This window comes from Callorhinus ursinus, unplaced genomic scaffold, assembly GCF_003265705.2.
Source record: "Callorhinus ursinus isolate GAN/ISIS: 27379988/994484 unplaced genomic scaffold, GSC_fseal_2.0 scaffold15, whole genome shotgun sequence".
NCBI lineage: Eukaryota > Metazoa > Chordata > Mammalia > Carnivora > Otariidae > Callorhinus > Callorhinus ursinus.
Genome location: NW_027397077.1, coordinates 41,670,946 through 41,692,817, shown reverse-complemented (window position 1 = coordinate 41,692,817; position 21,872 = coordinate 41,670,946). Strand labels below are relative to the sequence as shown.

Here is a 21,872-nt window from a genome sequence, read left to right as displayed (position 1 = left end):
GAAAGTGAAGTTGACTAACAGGGAAATGTCAACTCTGGCTCTAATTCTTCATCAGAAAGATGAGAAGAATAAGAGACTCCCAACATAGCACTAAGTAAAATTGATAATATTCTAGAAAGTAGTAGAAAGTATATAAAAAACATGCATTTGGGAAAATATTCCTGCACTCGATTTTCTCACTTAAGAACACTAGCCAGAGATGTCTCTGTTGATTTTGTTACAGCTGTAACTTTTCCACCATACCAGGCATTAAAGTTATAAATTGGCTTGCTGTTCTAGTGGTCTAAAAAAAATATATGCTGTTTCACTGAACTGCTGTAAATTTAAATCCATTTCCTCTAGTTCTTAGCTTCTTTTGGCAGAATACTTCTAACTAAAAGTGTAGTAAACTATATTGTCATACTTCAGGGGTTTTTACAACTCCATCTACAGTGAGGAGGTAGTAAGAACTCATAAGGAAGTAACATATTATGGTGACATTTTATAACCTTTAGCAAGCCTGAGGACAACTGAAATCACGTGTTTAAGATGGGAAGCGTTACTAAATTTGGGATGATTTCTTGTGGCTTTTTTTTTTTTCTTACACCAGCATCACTAAATTTTTCAGAAATAGATTCCTGGTTTTTTTCTAAATCATTTTTCCTTCATAACATAAAACACAATTCCTTTTTCAGAAAAGAAATGTTCTTGGTAAAATTTAAGTTAAAAGATGGGAAACTAGGATACTAATTAATTTTTAAGTTACTACAAAAGATAATTTTGAAAAATCCTGAGATTTCCATGAACTGTCAGTCAGTGCCCCAAGTATAGTTCCTTTTTAACAAGAAATCAACCTAGTAACCAAATGAAAAATAATTAAAATGAGACAAAAACAAGGTAGCTACATGACTGTCTTAACATAATATGTTTCTGAATTGTCATGGGGAAGACTGATAAGAACAATCAAAGCAGAGAAAAAACATGGAAAGGTCACCCTCTTGGTGACCTTTTATTTTGTAATTCAGCTTTCATTCATTTAATAAGTATTGATTGAGTTGTTACTGTGTAGCAGACCTTATGCTCTATGCTAAGACACATCACAGAACACGATATGGTCCTTGTCTTCAAGAGTTTAAAGTTAGCAACACACTCAGACATTTTAATAATTTTTAATAAGGGAGGGAAGGATACATTCAGAAATTTTGACTTGTGGACCTAAAATTCTAAAAATTTTCTTTTTTTATTTTAGTTATTCCTGCAAATTCCTTTGATATATAAAGTTACAAGATTGCCCTATCTGTGAATAGATCAAGGCTGTCCCATTCTACATGTATAGAAAATTAAGTATTGGAAGGGTCTTTAAAGATCAATTGGTCTAACTTAACCTAATTTGTCTAACATATGAAGCTAGAGGAGGGAAAGAGACTTGATTAAGGTCACTTGGCTGCTCTGCCTTTATTTTAATGAGCTTTTCTTCCAAGTAAGATATAACTTCAGAAATATTATAGTTAGTGCTTTGATAAACCTATGCCTATCTGATACCTTTCTTCTTTACCTACTGGGAGAGTGGTCACATTTAAGCTCATTCTCCTTTCTTCCAAACTTAGTGGAAGCAATCTTTTCTCACAGGGTCTGCTTCTCTTTAATGGCTATCCTGAGACCTCACCCCTGTACTATTTCCTCCTTCTCCACTGATGTGCTCTCTTCTTGACTTTACTTGACTCAGCTGCTCCAGGAGAACTGTCCTACTTGTTGCCAAAATTCTCAGTGGTCTAAAATCACTCCCTTCATTCACACACCACCTGTTACCCTCACAGCTCGCTGAAATACCCCTTCCTACAGCTGGACTTAAACCCTAATCTTAAATGACAGTCTCTTCCTTCTAGCTGTTAATGGCATTATTCTTTTCTTCATTCTTCTTGACCTTTCATTGTCATTTCACATTTTATTTCAGTAAAAAAAAATACGTGAGTTTGGGAGTCAGAAAGATCTCCATTTCAATCCAGATTCCACCTTGTACTGGCAGTGTACTCTCAGGCAAGTTACTGAACCAGGCTAAACTTTATTTGCCTGTAAAATAGGGATAATCCTAATTCTTACTTTATAGGGTAATTGTGAGGACTAAATAAGATTATATATGTAAAATTATCACCACAATGCCAGGTACATAAGAGATACTAAGTGTTGTTTTCCTTTCCTTCTCATAAAGCTCTCTTCGTTTGGCATCGATGATACCAGTCTGTCCTCTCTCTCATCTTTCAAACTTCACTTGTGTGTCAGTTCTGCAGACCTCAGCTTCCCTCTATGCCATGACACCCAAATCAACAGGCTAGTTCCACCATCTGAAGCGAGGCTCATTCCATCCCCTATCTTCACTTCTCTCTGGGATATTTCTTAGATATCCCACCTTCACTTCAAATTCAACAAGTCTAAAAGCAAGTGCATCTTTCTTCCCTCAGAGGAGTCCCCCTTCTCTATTTCTTTTAATATCTCATCTCTCTGTATATCAGTCAGAATTTCATCTTTGACCCTTTTGTCTTTCCATCTTCTTGATAACTTGTAAGATATTAAGTTATCAAGAAGTTATCAAAATATCTGTCACTTGTCCCTTCCGCAGAGAGCTGTCTTACCTCTTCCCTATTTCTAAATCTTCAAACTCCCAGTACCTCCTAGACAAAGTCCATGTTCCTCAGGCCAGCGTTTGTACCCTGCCAACCCGAGCCCTTTTCCTCCGTATGTGCACTTCCCACTGATTCTCCAGTACAGCATGCCCACTGATATCAGGATGCTCCTGATGTTTACCATTTCCAGCTTCTTCCTTCTCACATATCTATATCCTTTCTTCCAGGTGCAAGCATCTTATGAAACAACTACTCGCTATTCCAGCTCTGCATGCATGAGTTCTTCCACAAATTTTTACTACAAGTTTTTCCTCAATCACACATTGCCCGGCTGTTATTTAATTCTTTCATGTGGTATGTGTAGGTACTATCTTTGAAACAAGACTGTGAGCAAGGACTATCTCATCTCTGTTTTGTCTAGAAGAGTGCTGCATACATAAAATAGTTCAATAAATAACTTGTTTAATAAATAATACATATAGGGGCAGCTGGGTGGCTCAGTCGGTTAAGAGTCTGCCTTCGGCTCAAGTTATGATCTCAGGGTCCTGGGACTGAGTCCCCACATAGGGCTCCCTGCTCAACAGGGAGTCTGCTCCTCCCTCTGCCTGCCACTCCCCTGCTTGTGCTCTCTCTCGCACGCTCTCTTTCTTTCTGACAAATACATAAAATCTTTCAAAAAAAATAAATAATACATATAAACAGGTATCCAAAAAAATCTCATGATAAATAAATTTCCTAGCCCTTTACCTGACTTGGAAGCCCTGCATCAGATGCAACAGAACACTGAATGTCCATCACTAGTCTGTGAACTGAATTATACAGGTAAAAAGTAGCTGATGAGGTACTTATGCAATTTTATGGATTCATTTACAATATGTGCAAAAAGAAAAAGCCCGTGTAAATGTTAAATCCACAAAATCATAAATACATATATATGTCATGGAAATTCTTTTAAAATAATTCAATTTTGTACATGTTTTGCATCTCTAGTTGGTAAATTTTAAAATAATATTTAGGCAAGACTGCTAATAATATTATGTCTAACTAGTAGAAATAAAAGTATACCTGAATCATTTAATTTCAATTACATTATCATTTCCTTAACTGCATAATATTTGCTAAGAATTGTGGTAAGCACTAGGGATAGCCAGAAGATGGTCTCTGCTCTCAAGAAGCTCACTCCTAAAACTGACTGTAAAATCGGTTATAGTATGATCCAATAATTGGTATGTTCCAGTCATGAACCGAATGCTGTGAGGGGAACACTGCGCAGTCTGGTGCGGCTGAACCATAATATTTGTGGTAGCAAATGGAGGGGATAGGCTGAGGGGGTAGGCTGAGGCTGACCACAAAGTTTCTAATGCTCCCTGAAAGGAGGGTGAAATGTAAACAAACAGCATTTTAGAAAGATAACTGTCAACTTGGGAGGATGAAATGCAAACAGTAGACTGTTGAGTCAGACAGATAACTTGCAATTACTCAGGTGAGGAATTAGGAAAATCTGAACTAAATCAACATCAATGGAAATAAAAAGGTTAGAAAAACAAAATTACAGTAGCAGCAATCAGTAGATTCAGATATAGAAAGATTTTTTTCCCCCACCACATTTGGCACCGGGGAGCAGAAGTGTACAAAAAAAGTATTCTTCTTAGATACTTACTTGCTATTACTTTTATTTCAAAGTCAGATGGATAAAAATAGTTAGTCCATATACTGAGAACACAACTTGGCAGCATTTTTTCTAACTTTCATGTTTCACTTAAGGTTGAAAGTCAAGTCACTCCAACACATTCCAGCCACCAATGCATCCCAGGTTAGGTGTTCTTTAAAAGGATGTGAACTTAGAGGAAGTGAGGCTACTTTGTTAGACACAGAGGCACTGCGTATTTAGAAGTGTGATTACTTCTAGTAAGCACTAATATGTGTCACCCTTTTCATATTGGTGCTTAAAATAAAATTTTAAAAACAAACTAATACAATGAAGGGGCTTAATGTTTTTCTTGAACAAAGGTAGTTTTAAAACATATTGAATATTTGCAGAAATTCTTTAAACTCCTATCACACAGATAAGCATTTAAGCAAATTATTTTGTTATCTCTTATTATGTGACAATATATTACTGTGGGGCCTGAGACTGAAATAACTAAGTGCAGAAATATCTCAATAATTTCAACAAATAGCTCCTGCTACTGAATGGGTCCCAGCAGGGAGGACAACCAGGTATGTTCCTATAAATCCTTAAATTACTGAAAACACATAATCACCATTAAGGAAAGTAATAGCAGCAGGTCAAAGGGCAAAACCGCATTCTGTTCCACTTTAACTGGTAATAAGAAAGTACAGATTAAGGAATAAAGATGTGCACTAACCACACATCCTCAAAAAAAAATTAGTATGTGCTAGGAAGCAATCATCCTGGTGGCAAATTAATTCTTGTGTAGTATTACAGTATAAGGGAGTGGCTTGCACTCAAATCCCACCCTTTTAAAAAAATGACCTGGATTTGGTCAGTGATTGGAGCACTGATTAGGGTGTCCTGGTGACTCCTGAGTGGGATGGAATAAGTTACTTGTCCTCTATTTTGATTTCATTTGGAGAAGATAAAAATTTAAGGCAACAATTATGGTCATCCCTTAAAGACATATAATCCTGTAAGAATTTTCTAAGCCCCTTGTATATCTGATCTTACTTGATCTTCACAATAAATACCTTCCACTTAATAGATAAGGGAATTGAGGTCCCAAGTTTTTAAAGAAATTGCCAATTAACAGAAGAGGAAAGATTACAACCCAGGTATCCTGACTCCCAAAACAGTGATATTCTCTGGAATAAAGTATAATCGGAGGTCAGTGCTGGTAAAAAGTCGAGTATTAAACATCTCTATAGTAGTAGGGAAATCATCTTCATTGTTTATATGTAATGATTATAACACTTCCTGAATGATACACCTTATATTTCCAGTGAAAACAACAAGAAAATGTTTCATGGTTTGGTAGTTATGCTAGATTTCTCTGGATACTCAAAATAGATTGCTAAAAAAAAAATCAGTTCTTGTCAATTATATTTATACGTCGGTGGTCACTTCTGGACACAAAAGTGCTCTCAATTTTATGACACTATCTGGAAGAAGTTCAACAACACATTGTTAATACTCTACTCCTACAAAATAATTTTAAAGCTCCATGGGAATTTAGATTTGCACAAGTTATTAGGATGTGACCTTTCCCTTAGATTTCTTATTTTAGGATTGACTTAACATTGTATTTCCCCAGTGGGAGCTGTTGTACTTCCTTCGCAGATAAGAAAAATAGCAATCACAAATTATAGTGAGTAAACTTAGGAAAACATATATTTCTGTGATGCAGATGAAACCAAAATCATAAAAGGAGCCTGAACTACGTATTCCTTGAGTTTGAGAGGAAAGCCATGTGGCTTGCTAACAAAAGAAAACAGAAGTCATGCCATTATGGTATTTCCCTGAAATTTATACCTAATTGTTTTTCGTCCCAGCTACCAAGTCTTATGACTTTTAAAGATTATTAAAGATGTTTACGTCACTAAATTTCCTATGTCCTGTCTACTGAGAGTATAAAAGATTAAAAATACCAAACTTTTAATAATTTAAAAGATTTCAGATCACAGGATCTGGATTGAAGGACAAGGAGTTCATCAGTATAAAGAAAAAAATTGAGTAACAGAGTTGCTTCACTTTACGTTTTATGGAATAATAGTGGCTTCCAATGATTGACCTCTTACATGATACTGTGGTAGAAATTCAGGCATATTATTTGTAACATACGAGTCGTTGAAAGAATCCAGATAACCAAGCATGCTATAGCTAGGACTCCAGAGCTCCTTACTGGTATTTTTTTTAAAGGCAAAGAAAAGTGTGGAAGGGGAGATGATGAAGATATGTACATTTTTTTCCTAACTGGGTGCCAAAATCAATAATTTTATATGGTATTAGTTGATGGAAATATTAAAATTAAGAAATTATGAAAAGATTAAAAGTATTTTCTAAGAATGAAAGTGCAGGATATAAATGGGAATTAAGTAACTGTCAAAAGTAATCTTTTGTATCCTCTCTTATCAGACATATTTGTATGGTTAGGTTTTTTTTTTTAATTTCTTTTTTTAAGATTTTTTTATTTATTTGACAGAGAGAAAGACAGCCAGAGAGGGTTCCCTCTGGGACCCTGGAGGGGGCTGGAACCCAGCAGGGGGAGTGGGCAGAGGGAGAAGCAGGCTTCCCGCAGAGCAGGGAGCCCGATGCGGGGCTCGATCCCAGGACCCTGGGATCATGACCTGGGCTGAAGGGAGATACCCAACGAATGAGCCACCCAGGCGCCCCTGTACGGTTAGGTTTTACTCAAATTACTTGAGAACATGGCTTCACTTGATTTATTCCTCAAGAATCTCAAATAATCAAACCTACCATTCATTCTGAAGTTTAATTGTTAATTCAGAGTCTCTATATCACAGAAGTTTTTCTTTCAGGCTTAATTTTTAGGAATTTAACCCTCAACATATTACAGCTGTGACTAACATTTTTAAGTAAAGATAGTACCCACTATGGTTGACATACATTTTTTCACAAAATATATAGCTTGGACAAAGCTAGGCTTTAAAACATTGTTTTAAATGGAAACAGAATTTAGAAATCATTTAATACAATCCCTTAAGTGTCAATGGATAGCAATGTATCAAATACTACATAGACATATAAAAATATGTGTGTATGTTTATTAAGAACTGGGAGGCAACTTTAGAATAGTTTGAATATGAACATTAAGATTATAGATAATTTTTTTCTTTAAATGATCTGTATTGTTGTTATTACATTGCTTATTTGATATAAAAAATATAGTAAACTGTATTGCAGTTAAAACCTATAATCTCTACTTCATGTCATTAACTATAACACTTAACCCTCAAATGAAGGTTTAGAATGAAAAGCAAAGGCAAGGGGCGCCTGACTGGCTCAGTCGGTTAAACATCTGCCTTCAGCTCAGGTCATGATCCCAGGGTCCTGGGATCGAGTCCCACATCGGGCTCCCTGCTGAGCGGGGAGCCTGCTTCTCCCTCTCCCTCTGCCTGCCACTCTGCCTGCTTGTGCTCTCTCTCTGTCAAATAAATGAATAAAATCTTAAAAAAAAAAAAAAGAAAAGACAATCACCCCTAATCCTTTTACTGTTCATTGCAATACATTTTAATCATGTAATTTTGTATCTTAAAATTTTCTCTATATTGTTATTCTAAAACGACCATTCCCCTCAAATATTCAAACCACAAATTTAGAATATTTGATTTAGATAAATCTTTTTTAAACAACTGATTTGTATCCGCCTCTCTGGAAGTCCTACTTTGTTAAACCTGGATTTTCAAAAGCAGTCATTCCTTTCTAACTAGCAACACGTGGACTTGCAGGCCATGAGGAACCTGCAGCACAGTCTTTACATTTTATTTAAATTTGGCATAACCTCAGGAAATCATCTGCACCTCCTTGCAATTAAGTAGGTTTTTTCCTAGCCAAGAACAAAACAAAACAAAAAAAATACCAAAACCCCATATTATTCTGATACCTAAACTTGGTTAAACTCCTCACTCTCCACCCTTATTCCACTATCACACACACACAAAGCCACTGCTAAGTGATAATATATTTAAATGAACAGAAATCATTTAAATGTATGCTTCGGAGGAAATATGTCTCTGTTCATATTGCTGGTAACGTATCTCCAGAGCAATCTGAAATGTCTTAAATACTAGTAATGAAAGACTAATGTAGTTGCTCAAACCCTTTAACAAAGAAACTCCTCTTCCAGCAATGTAGTTGAACAAGATTATTTTTTAAAAAGTGAAATATAGGGGTGCCTGGGTGGCTCAGATGGTTAAGTGTCTGCCTTCGGCTCAGGTCATGATCCCAGGGGCCCTGGGATCGAGTCCTGCACCAGGCTCCTGGCTCAGCGGGGAGCCTTCTTCTCCCTCTGCCTCTCCCCCTGCTCATGCTCTCTCTCTCTCTATCTCTGTGTCTCAGATGAACAAATAAAATCCTAAAAAAAAGTGAAATATATTCCTATATGTAATGATATAAGAATAAATAGCAATTGTACAACAATAAAAAACTTGAAACCACCTCAAAACTGGCTTAGTAAATTATGTGGTATCATTAAGATTTATTATTGTGTTGCCACTACAACAAATTTGGAAGCCAGGTAGAAACAAAGAAAGATTTATACGATCTAACAGTAAAAGAAGCAAAAATGCTACATATACTATAACTATTAGTAAATACAAGATGTGAACACATTAACAAGAACTATGCAGAACTAAGAAAAGGACAGCATGTGTGATTAAATGTGATCTTTTTATTTAAAAAAATATTTTCAACTTTTCAGTCATAAAAATGTCTTAAAAGAATTTAATGTGAAGTGAAAAAAAACCTGATAATCAAAATTCAAAAGCAAAAGTAACTTGTCCTCGTTCCTAATCTTATTTCTAAATGGACCACCTCCCTGCCTTTTAGGTTTTACAAGTAAACATTATCTCTGTTCCAATCCTGAAGGCTTGCATTCATACACAGCAGTATAGCTCGGGAGAGAGTTTATTTACAGAGGGCAGGACTGAACTTTGCATGTGAGCACATACAGAAAACGATAAAGATCGTTATGTCCTATTAGTAATTTACAGAATTGTGATTTGCTCCACCCAGTATACCTATAATTGAATTCCTCAGCCATAAAATCATTGGGACCAAACAAGTTCAGATATCTTTTATCTAAGCCCTTTTTTCTCCCTTACCATCAGTTAACATATTTCTTCTGGGGCTTTTCTTCTTTTTATAGATTCATTTGTCTTAGTTATAAATTAACCCCACAAGCAACTCTCCCCACAACCCAGCTCTAGTGTGTCCTGTGTACCAGGCTTCTTTTTACACGCACAATTGATGACAGAGGGGCCATTTAAACTGCCCGTTGGTAAATGATGCCCAGGGAATCGTCTCTAGATTAATAACAAGATAAAAAATTCCTGGGCGCCTGGGTGGCTCAGTTGGTTAAGTGTCTGCCTTCGGCTCAGATCATGATCCTAGAGTCCCAGGGTCGAGTCCCACATCATGCTCCCTGCTCAGCGGGGAGCCTGCTTCTCCCTCCGCTTCCTGCTTCCCCTGCTTGTGCTCTCTCTCTCATTCTCTCTCTCTCTCTCAAATAAATAAATAACATCTTTAAGAAAATAAAAATAAAAAATTCCTCAGGATAAAGGCCCTCGAGCAGAGAGTCTCCTCACAGCTGGGTACCCTGGCAAAGAAGTGGAATGCTAACTGCTGGAAACTTCCATTATTTCTTTTTTGCTTTTCAGAAAAATTGTGGTAAAATACATACAACATAAAAATTTACCACGTTCACCATTTTTAAGTGTACAGTTCAGTGGCACTGAGTACATTCATACATTGTTCAACCATCACCACCATCTACCATCTCCAGAACTTTTTCATCTTCCCAAACTAAAACTCTGTCCCCATGAAACATGCACTCCCCATCCGTCCCTCTTTCAAGCCCCTGGCAGCCACCATGCTGCCTGCGGTCTCTAGGAATTTAGCTGCTCTAGGTACAAACTTCTGTTTTTTCTTTTTTCACCTGAATTGTGTAAAATAGTGTAGTTTACAAAACTGGTTGAACACAGAGTTGCGTGCAAAAAATAAAAAACTTAAGAGAGGAATTCCTAATACTTAGCATTTCATTTCTATGCCCAAATGCTTGGATTCAGACCAAACACTCATTTTTAGATGCCAAAGTATATACCTGCCCCTTACTTTGTCTTTCAAGAGTTTGGTCTTTCAATTTGAAATGGCTTTAGGTTTTTCTAAAGTCACACTGATTTTCTAAGCAAACTATAGCTGCTGTTCATTTTCTGTAAGAATTCAAGTTCCCTTAGTACTACTTGTAGTCACTGAATTCCCAGACATTTTGCCTAAAAACAATACGATCTTCCCTCATCTTTACCATTCAACTATAAGACTCCTAATTCTCCTAATTCTAAGTTCAGACGTTGCCTTGGGTTATGAAGATTGATGGGCCAAGAGATTATTAATGAGATCTAAAAACCCAGTTTGGGTTTGAAAATTCAAATCAGACCCTGATCATCACCAACTAAAAACTTTGCTAAGGTATGTTTTCCGAGGAGGCAGAGCCCTGTGGAATTTTCCCACTTACAGGTCTTCTCCGGGACTGGAAGTAACTCGCTGAAGTAGTAAGTGGAGACCAAACTTGTGGAGGTAGGGACTGCAGTGTGTATGGCTAGGATTAAGAAACACAGTTCAAGGAGTATCCTTGATGAAAAGAATGCCCCTGCTTCTCTCTGTTCTAAGATGTGCAAACAAATAGAAACTTGCCATATAAATCAATGAAAATCTAACGAGAATGATTATTTAGGGACTCCAGTGGGACTTCTAAAGAACTTTTTATTTCAAAATAATCTGAGGCTTACAGAAAAGTTGCAAAGACAGAAAGCTCCCATGTACCCTCACTTAGCTTCTCCTGCTGTTGACATATTACAACCACAGTACAATGATCAAAACTAATAAATTAACATTGGCACAAACCTATAAACTACTCTCTTTGGACTTCATCAGTTTCTCCACTAATGTCCTTTCTCAGTTCCTGGATCCAATCCAGGATCCCATATTGCATTTAGTTGCCATATTTTCTTATTCTTCTCCAAATCTGGGGTAGTTCCTCAGTCTTTTTTTTTTTAACAGCTTTATTGAGGTATAATTGATATACAGAAACTGCACATATTTAACTGCATTTATTGATTCAGTCATTTATCTATATCAGTGTGGAATCACGTATATATATTTTATTTGGGGAGCTATAATCCAACACTATAGTTATTTATTTTCTTGCTCAAATTATTTCAGCTTTGGCCATTGGGAGCTGGAAAAAATGTGAGCAATAAAATAACTATAGTATCAGATTTTATCTCCCCGAATAAAAAATATATATATGAGTATTAAATACTGAACCCACTTTCTCCTTTGTGAGCAAGGATCACGGTTGCATGGCCTAGAGGGAACCAGGCAAGATATTTTTATTTTTATCTCAATTTAATTGTAAGTATTATAGGAACCTAAAAAAATATACTTGTACTTGAGACTTAATTCTAAGGATCTAAGTTATTTTCTAACTTCTAGGTCACTCTCTTATCTTTGTTTTGTCTTAGACAAATACATTACTGTGTTCTTCAACTGATGGTAAATTACACAACAGAAAGTCTTCTGATAGCCAAAATAAAAGCTCTCTAAGAAATTTTACAATAAAATATTATGAAGCATTTGCATGTTCTTTTAAAAAGATACTTTGAAATACCAATTTAGTAAAATAAATTCTGCATTTACCTACCGTGAAAGGGCGACTCTTGTTTGAGAAAATGGTCTTCTTGTATGCTGTGGCTTAGAGTTGGCTTCTTTCAAATCTGAACAATTAAAAAAAAATACACAAAACATTTGATATACACATACTCAAAATTTTTAGAGAACCTAGGCTGCCAAAATGTACAGGCACAAATAAATTTATTTTCTCTGCTGGATTTCACTCTGAATATTTGTTTTCCCTTATTTTTATATTCTCTAGAAGTAACCAACAGACTACCAACTGTAAATCACACAGGGCTGGAGAATCTTCTTAAAGAGACATGTATTAGATTTACTTCACCCACTCTCCTACTTGTCACTGATCATGAGTTAAGGTCTTTTATCTTATCTATCTTTTATGTCAACTTAATAATGACACCTACATTATTGGACAGACTTAAGAAAAACTAGATCTTAAAAGAATTAATAATCTCGGGTGCCTGGGTGGCTCAGTTGGTTAAGCGACTGCCTTCAGCTCAGGTCATGATCCCAGGGATCTCGGGATTGAGTCCCACATCGGGCTCCCGGCTCAGCGGGGAGCCTGCTTCTCCCTCTGACCCTCTCCCCTCTCATGCTGTTTCTCTCTCGCTCGCTCTCTAATAAATAAATAAAATCTTTAAAAAAATTAATAATCTCAAAAGATAGGTGTTTGCTAAAAGCTACACATAGCAAATATGCTATTTATTAAAATACAGAACTTCATTCTGTATTTTAGCACTGTATAATAGCACATGGCTATTAAGTCTACATTAAAAGTATAGTCACGTATCACAACCATTTAGGCAACAGTAGATGTAGCACAGTCCATGTGCAGATTTTTAAAAGGAAGACCCAGAGAGCAAAATATTCAAGTAAATGTGCCAAAGGTCTCAGGATTCATATCCTTGGCTCTTACGAAGGGCTCGGGGATCCTAGAAGAGCTGTACGTTCCATAAAGACAAAACAGCATCTAGTGCCAAAAGCCTTATCATCAGGGCCTTAATAGACCAAACTTCCAGACCCAATGATCTGCACAGTCTAACCTATACAAAATTCCTTTTTTTTCTTTTTAAATTCTACACCTTTGCAAATTTGGAACTCGCAAAAACTGTCCTATTACCTGATACATAACATCAAAGTAGTGGATTATGAGTAAAAAACGTTTTCCCATTTTGTTATTTCTAACATGAAAGAATATAAACCATAGCCAATGAATTTTGTTTGTTTCTCTAGCATTATTTAGTACTTTTCTTTGGGAATTGAAAATTCTCTTAACATAGACTCAACGCTAATAATCAAGTAATTATTTGTTTTCAGAATGGGACATATTCTTCTATAGAAAAAGCTGATTTGTCAGTGTTTTAGACCTGTATGTTTTGTTTTCTGACTGATTACCAACCTGTATGAGAGCAATTTACATAAATGCTCTCCGATTTGTTAGTCAAAAACTAAAGGAGTATCCACACCAAAACTATTCATTGTATATAACATGTATAACACATGAGAAACAACTTTATCTATAATGGATTATCACTTTGACTTTTTTTTATGTTAAATTAAACTAAAAAGGGCTTAAGTATACGGGGAAAAAAGGAAAGAATATTAATAAAGAAAAACTGGAACAAAATCTCTATCTGAAAAATTAAAGAATGCTGACTCCTGGTTAAGAGTAAATCATACAAGCTTTCCTTGACACTGGTCCCAATTTCCCTTTGAAATACATATGAGTTCATTAAAAAGTAGACAAGAAGAAAGTAAAGATAAACTGCCATGTATTCCTAGCTCGTGGCCCCAAGAGTTGGATCAAACAGAAAACTGGACCACCTCCTGCAGCTTTCAGAGACAGACAGAATTCTATAACCTTTCACCAAACTCTTCCTATAACTAAGATCAGTAATGTCCTTTCTTATCCATTCAGAATTGCACTGTACCACACATAAAATGTGTAGTTTCCAAACATTAACTGCAGTAGAGAAGAAACAAGATCCATTCTGGGGGTAATGTATATCAAGGATTACAGTTCTTTCACATTCTCCATCTGGTCAGTTAAATACAGATTGGTTTATATTCATTAGATTATAAATCCTTCTACTCATCCCTATATGCCAGAGAACTAGGCTGTGACAACAGCAGACAAACCCCTGACATTTCAATAGAACCCACATTACATAGGGGCTCTTCATACCTACTCATCCAACTTTTTAGGTTCTGCTAAAAGTCGTCTCTCAGATAAAAGTAGATAATAATGCAGACCAAGGGGCAATTTACTCAAACTAATTTGTCTGAAATGGTATAAATGGCAAAAGTTGACTTAAGAAATAGAAAAACAATTAACAATGAAAGCCACTGAAAACTTATCAAAGAATTATTTCCCCAAGAAGCTCTGGGCCTAGATAATTTTCTAGATTATCTTTTTCTAACTTTCAAGGAAGAGGTAACTTTCTTGTTACAAAATTGTTTATGAATAGAAGAAAATACCGCTACCAAATTAACTTTTCAAAAGTAGCACACTGATATTAAAACCTAACAAAAAAGAGAAAAATACCAGTCCTACTTAGTAATATTGATTTAAAGTTATAAATAAAATGCTAATGAACAAACTCAATCATATACTAGAAGAATAAACCACCATAATCAGGTTGGATTTACCTCAGGCAGATTTACCCCCAGAATATCTACTAAATAACGTGTCACAGCACTAGGTCAAGTTTTAAAAGAAACCGGATGATTATCTCAAACAATGCAAAAAAAAAAAATACTTCAACAAAATGCAACAGCCATTCTTGACATTGTTCCTTTAGAAAACTAAGAAACTTTAATAACAGGAATATTTATCTCACTCAAACTTACAACCAATATCATCCTATTTGTTAAATACTATAGCAGCATTTCCCAAAATGTTTTCTGTAGATAACTAGTTCCTTAAGACTTTCCAACAGAAAGGTTTCCACCATAAAGCAAATTTGCACACGTTACTTCTTTTTTGGAGATTAATAAGGTATATAAGCATTGTATATACTCCATGGGCCCTATACCTAAAACAAAAATCAACAATAACAATCTGCCTTAACTCAATTGTTCTCAAACTTTTTTGAACATGTCTCTTCACTTCACTCCTCAACCCACTTTACTGTGGTTTTTGTCCACCTTTCTACAGAAACTAAGGCAAAATTTGCACGTTTCCTTCTTGCTAAATCATTTAGACTTTTCTCGATTTTCACTCTATTCGTCCAAAGCTGTGCTGGTAAATGTTTAACAAGTGGTTCTCCTTACGGGGAAAAATGCCCTGATTGGCAGTGTTTGCCAATTTCTGGGGTGTAAATACTCCCACCAGGACTGAATTGAGGCTACCAACGTGATGTCACTGAGTGCTGAGGTGGGCAGAGCTGGAGCACGCCATGCAGCATTTCTACCATTCAGATACAGTCAACATGAACACAAACATGTAAAATAATTAGGAAGTGATGCCGGTGGTGTGTTTATTACCTTTGTTTTTGTTTTTTTTAATTTAACTTGTTTAATTGCAAGTATACATCACTGTATTTTTAATAATGGCTGTGGATAATAATGGGCTCACAGAAACCGTGAAAATTTAACAGCTGACTTTCACAAGCAGGTCTGAGCTGGCTCTGGCACACTGGTGTTCTGCAGTATTTGGTATTCTGTCCAGCCTTTACCACTGAAACTGTCTCCTTCTTTAGTTGCTTGGAGACCAGTTTCTCCTAGTTCTTATTCTGTCGCATGACTACTATTTCTCTTCTTGGTACCTCTTCTTTCTGAGCTCTTCTATCTTATGTGTCCTGAAAGTTCCTTCCTGGTTCACTCTTACCCATAAACCCTTCTGCCTGCTTATAACTCCCAAATCTTTATCTGTAACCACAACTATTCTCTCAAGAGTTCTAATTCTGTGTTTCCAACTTTTTTTTGGATATCCCTACCTGAGGTTCTTTGGGAACCTCAAGCTCAACACCACCCAAGCTAACTACCCATCTTCTCCCTCTAAAGAACAAAAGAAACACAACTCAACACATAATTGGGCCACTCCTCATTCCCTGCAAGATTAAAAGGAGTTCTATTCTCTACTCAGGTCTCTCAAAATATGTTATAGAAGATTCAGTTCATAATCACAAGCAACCCTTCTCAGGGAAGGGATACCGTTTTCCCTACTTCCCTTCAATGTTTTTCACACACCACACTCTCCAAAATGTCTCCTTCACCAAAACCCCTCCCACTGAACATTTTCTCCATTCCCAGCCCAGTCATTTTTTAATCTCTCCCTCTTCCTCCCCTTCCCAGCACTTTATCATGTCCTCCAGCTTTTCACATCCAGTCCCTTTCTACTCATTCTCCAGCACTTCCTCACAAAAACTAGGAAATGACCTTGCAAGATCAACTTTTCTAAGGGTAAGGGAAGAGGGTGTTGTATTATCAAAAGAAGATTCCCTTTGGTGGACTGGGGGAAAGTGAAAGTGTATGAACACGCCCAAATGACTAATTTTTATCCCATCAAACCAAATCTCTAACTAGTCTCCCCCTAAATAGCTGACGGATTCCATTAGAGGCCAGACTCAAGAAGGGCCAATTATATTCTTCCCTAGATTTTTACACTAGTCATACTAAATTTGCTATTAAATTTACCTCTCTATCCTGGGATGAGGCTTATTTTGATTAAGAGGAATCTAAGAGGGAGAGAAAAATGGAACTGAAGAATCTCTTAACAGTGGCAATTTTAACTGATGGTGGAACTACTGAATATAAGTTAAAGATTTGGTGAGATGATTTACCTTGTCACAAGTAATAAGAATAAGTACTTCAAGTTTCTTAGCATTTATGAGATACATAAACTGATGCAGTGAAACAAAACAACTAAAAGTTTAGATCTAATCCATGCTTACATCTGAATATGGTTATACTTGTGTAGATCTAATGATTAAGTGTAGAATGGTGGTAGTGGTGGTGCTAAAGTGTAGACATCTCCTTCTCTGGCAAGTTAAATACTGAAAAATTAGGCTTTTGTTAAAGAGTGTAAGACAGGGTGGCTGTGTTCAAAATGCTTGGGTTTGAATCCTCATTTTATCACCTGGCAGGTTATTTTTACCTCTCTGTGCTTATTTCTTCATCTGCAAAAGAGAGATGATAGTGTGTATTTTCTATGGTTGTTGGAAGAATAAAATGAGATAATGTAGGCGATGCTTAAAATAGAGCCTGATACAGAGTAAGTACTCAATAAATATTAAATATTACTATCAATAGCTAATTACTTTTTTGGTGCTTTAGATAATTAAAGAACAGTCCTTTAGAAGGATAGTTAAATGACATTTTGGTGAAAGATTTAAGCTGTGGAGTAAAGGGTAGACTGAATGGAAAGAAAGCATTCTCTAAACATGAAATCATATGGTTCCATTTATAAATCAATTATAAACTAAGTTATCCTAGTGACAATATTACTCCAAAAAGTCATGGTATCTATTTAGGATTAAGAAGTAGAATGAGACTGTAGGTTTGAAATAAAAAATGACAATCATTCGTTGAGCATCTGATACTTGTTAGCAGTGTTCTGGACACTGACGATAAAGAATGAACAAAACAGACTAAAGTTCCAGCTCTTGTGTAATGGCATATATGAAGACATACTAAAAAAAACCCAAAAAACAAAAAACCTAGATCCTGAAGGATCATGTGATATATCTGATACACCTACCATTTGGAAAAAAGAGATAAAACTAAGGTTGTTAGAGACAATTAGGAGTTACTTCAACAAGCTACTATGCTTTACTAGATTTACCACTGACCCCCTTCTCCCAATGTGAAGATGAGTGATTCAAAAATATTTTATAGGGCTCCTGGGTGGCTCAGTTGGTTAGGCGACTGCCTTCAGCTCAGGTCATGATCCTGGAGTCCTGGGATTGAGTCCCGCATCAGGCTCCCTGCTCGGCAGGGAGTCTGCTTCTCCCTCTGACTCTCCCCCATCTCTCGTGCTCTATCTCATTCTCTCTCTCAAATAAATAAATCTTTAAAAAAATCTTTTATAAAACCAATCGAAGTCCATGTATAAGTGATAACCAATTTTATTTCATACCAGAAAGAGCAACATAAACATTTTGTTCATGCTAAATTCAGAAAACATCCCCACTTCATCATTTGACTAGTAGATAAAAATACATTTAATTTCCATATTAGAGACCTAACCAAAGAGAGAGATGTTAGGAATTGGGAAACAGAGAGAAAAAGGAAGACAGCCATCAGAAGGAGAGAAACAGAAAGGAAAAAAAAGGAAAAAAAGAGACAGCATATAGGAAACACCAAAAATCCCTGGGGGGGGGGTTTGAAGGAGAGAGGTGATCGGAAAGAGGGAATTAGAAGAGCTATAGCAGGAACTGAGAGGACAGCCAGGAGATCTCGAAAATCCAGATTAGGTCATGGGTAATAACTTTTTACATTTAAGCTCAGCTATTCACTTTGGATATAAGCATCATAAATCATCATCATTGGTAGTCTATATACTGTACAGAAATTAAGAAACCACCAAAGTTTGTACATTGGTAATTACATACATATTCTACCTTCAGGAGACTATCTCTGCTTTTCTCTAAAGTCACATTTTCCCTACTTTGGTGCCTATGCTCATATAATTTTTCCATTTGAAGTGCTTTGTCCATCACTCCACATTCAATGAACAACACCCAATAAATATTTATTGAGTACCTACAACCCTGAATCGCCAAGGAAATGTTGAAAAAGAAAAACAAAGCTGGGGGCATCATGTTGCCCAATTTCAAGCTATATTACAAAGCAGAGATCACCAAGCCAGCATGGTACTGGCACTAAAACAGACATATAGACCAATGGAACAGAATAGAGAGCCCAGATATGGACCCTCAACTCTATGGGCAAATAATCTTTGACAAAGCGGGAGAAAACATGCAAAAGAAAAAAGACAGTCTCTTCAATAAATGGTGCTGGGAAAATTGGACAGCCACATGCAGAAGAATGAAACTCGACCATTCTCTAACACCATACACAAAGATAAACTCAAAATGGATGAAAGACCTCAATGTGAGACAGGAATCCATCAAAATCCTAGAGGAGGACATAGGTAGTAACCTCTTTGACATCGGCCACAGCAACTTCTTTCAAGATACATCTCCAAAGGCTAGTGAAACAAAAGCAAAAATGAACTTTTGGGACTTCATCAAGATAAAAATCTTCTGCACAGCAAAGGAAACAGTCAACAAAACAAAGAGGCAACTCACAGAATGGGAGAAGATATTTGCAAATGACACTACAAAGGGCTCATAGCCAAGATCTATAAAGAACTTCTCAAACTCAACACCCAAAAAAACAAATAATCAGGTCAAAAACTGGGCAGAAGACATGAACAGACACTTCTCCAAAGAAGACATACAAATGGCTAACAGACACATGAAAAAATGTTCATCATCATTAGCCATCAGGGAAATTCAAATCAAAACCACACTGAGATACCACCTTACAACAGAATGGCAAAAATTGACAAGGCAAGAAACTACAAATGTTGGAGAGGTTGTGGAGAAAGGGGAACCCTCTTACACTGTTGGTGGGAAGGCAAGTTGGTACAGCCACTTTGGAAAACAGTGTGAAGGTGCCTCAAAAAATAAAAAATAGAGCTACCCTATGACCCAGCAATTGCACTCCTGGGTATTTACCCCAAAGACACAGATGTAGTGCAAAGAAGGGCCATATGCACCCCAATGTTCATAGCAGCAATGTCCGCAATAGCCAAACTGTGGAAAGAGCCGAGATGCCCTTCAACAGATGAATGGATAAAGAAAATGTGGCCCATATATACAATGGAATATTACTCAGCCATCAGAAAGGATGAATACCCAACTTTTACATCAACATGGATGGGACTGGAGGAGATCATGCTAAGTGAAATAAGTTAAGCAGAGAAAGTCAATTATCATACGGTTTCACTTATTTGTGGAACATAAGGAATAGCATGGAGGACATTAGGAGAAGGAAGGGAAAAATGAAGTGGGGGAATCAGAGAGGGAGATGAACCATGAGAGACTATGGACTCTGAGAAACAAACTGAGGGTTCTAGAGGGGAGGAGGGTGGGGGGATGGGTTAGCCTGGTGATGGGTATTAAAGAGGGCACGTACTGCATGGAGCACTGGGTGTTATAGGAAAACAATGAATCATGGACCACTACATCAAAAACTAATGATGTAATGTATGGTGACTAACATAACGTAATAAAATAAAACTAAAAAAAAAAAAACAACATATGAGACACTATTCTAGACACAATTCAAATATTTATGCAGATTTTAATGAAAATGGGCTATTTTAACAAAATATTCTACTAGACTTGAAGAAAAGTGATGTTTTTTTCTTCTGCAGCTACCTTTTTCTTCATCTGATGCCATAACCACTAAAAAAATCCTTATGAAAATAATGTCCCTTACTTAAAAGCATTCTAGAATTTTCCTCAAACTCTAGTGAGGATATCACTCCTGTGGGGGTCTAAGTCCTCCAGATCCTCCAAAGTGCAATTAATTTGTGATAATTCCAGCTGCTAAATGTTTACAATAACAATTGGAAGTTTCTAATAACTAAGTCAAAAACGTTGAATAATAAAAGTTATTTGAACTTTCACCCACATCAAAATGGAATCCTGAAGACATTACCAAAATGGGTAGTCAGGGCTGGTCTTGTTCAACCACAGCAATACATCACAGGAGGGAGAACAAATGATTTTAAGTCAGCAGCAAGACTGTGATTTAGGTAACTTGTTTCTGTAGATATTGCATTACTTGTGAAAAACATCACTTGGAAGAGGAGCATACCACAAATATTAAAGGTGGAATTAAAGGGTGGCTGAGAAGCCATCAGAGCTGTACTTTTTTTTTTAAAAAAGAACTATGGAACCAACTGTACGGATATGCTTAAAACTGAACATGCATTCAAATTTAGGAAAATGTAATTACAAGTCCTGATGAAAACATCCAGACACTTAGTAGACATTGGTTTTCCAATACGGTCTATAACAAAAGAAATAAGTCTATGAAGTTAATATTACAGATTAGGGAATCGCTAGGGTATCACCCTATAAGTCGTCTAGTTCATTTGTCCTATCAGACAAGACTCCTTGACTGATGGCAGTTCAGATTCTGCATGAATGTCTCTACTGACAAAGTATTCACTTCCACACAAGACAGCCTTCCCACTGGTGGACAACGGCAGTAACTGGAATTCTTTCCTTATGCTGAGCTGAAGCATGTCTCCCTTTAATTTCTAGCAATCCTGTGACAAAGGGCTGTCTATGACGGAGGAAGCTCCATAAGGGAAGGGACCTGTCTGTCTTGCTTACTGCTACAGTACCAGTAGCTAGCACAATGTGTGACGCATAGTAAACATGCCATAAAAATGAGTCTACGGAACCATGAGAGACGATGGACTCTGAAAAACAAACTGAGGGTTCTAGAGGGGAGGGGGGTGGGAGGATGGGTTAGCCTGGTGATGGGTATTAAGGAGGGCACGGACTGAATGGAGCACTGGGTGTTATGCACAAACAATGAATCATGGAACACTACATCAAAAACTAATGATGTAATGTATGGGGATTAACATAAAAATAAAAAAATGAGGGTATGGCTGATGACTGCCTCACAGGACTCAGTCACAAAGTCCAGTCCATTTGTCCTTTAGGGCAGTGGTGCTCTAACTCGGAGGTGAAGGAACTTTTCTTTTTTTTTTTTTTTTAAAGATTTTATTTATTTGACAGAGAGAGAGTCAGCGAGAGAAGGAACACAAGCAGGGGGAGAGGGAGAAGCAGGCTTCCCGCTGAGTAGGGAGCCCGACGCGGGGCTTGATCCCAGGACCCTGGGATCGTGACCTG

General features: G+C 36.8%; 1 protein-coding gene across 4 annotated transcripts in view; it reads right to left on the bottom strand.

Annotated features, from left to right (window-relative positions):
• PPARG (peroxisome proliferator activated receptor gamma) overlaps positions 1-21,872 on the bottom strand; it is a 131,109-nt gene that overhangs the window by 94,635 nt on the left and 14,602 nt on the right. For 2 of the 4 annotated variants that reach the window (XM_073901662.1, XM_073901663.1), the window contains exon 2: positions 11,995-12,071. The gene's annotated coding sequence lies outside the window, so the exon portion shown is untranslated. The remainder of the gene's footprint in view (positions 1-11,994; positions 12,072-21,872) is intronic. The other 2 variants (XM_025885387.2, XM_073901661.1) reach the window with 1 other exon arrangement.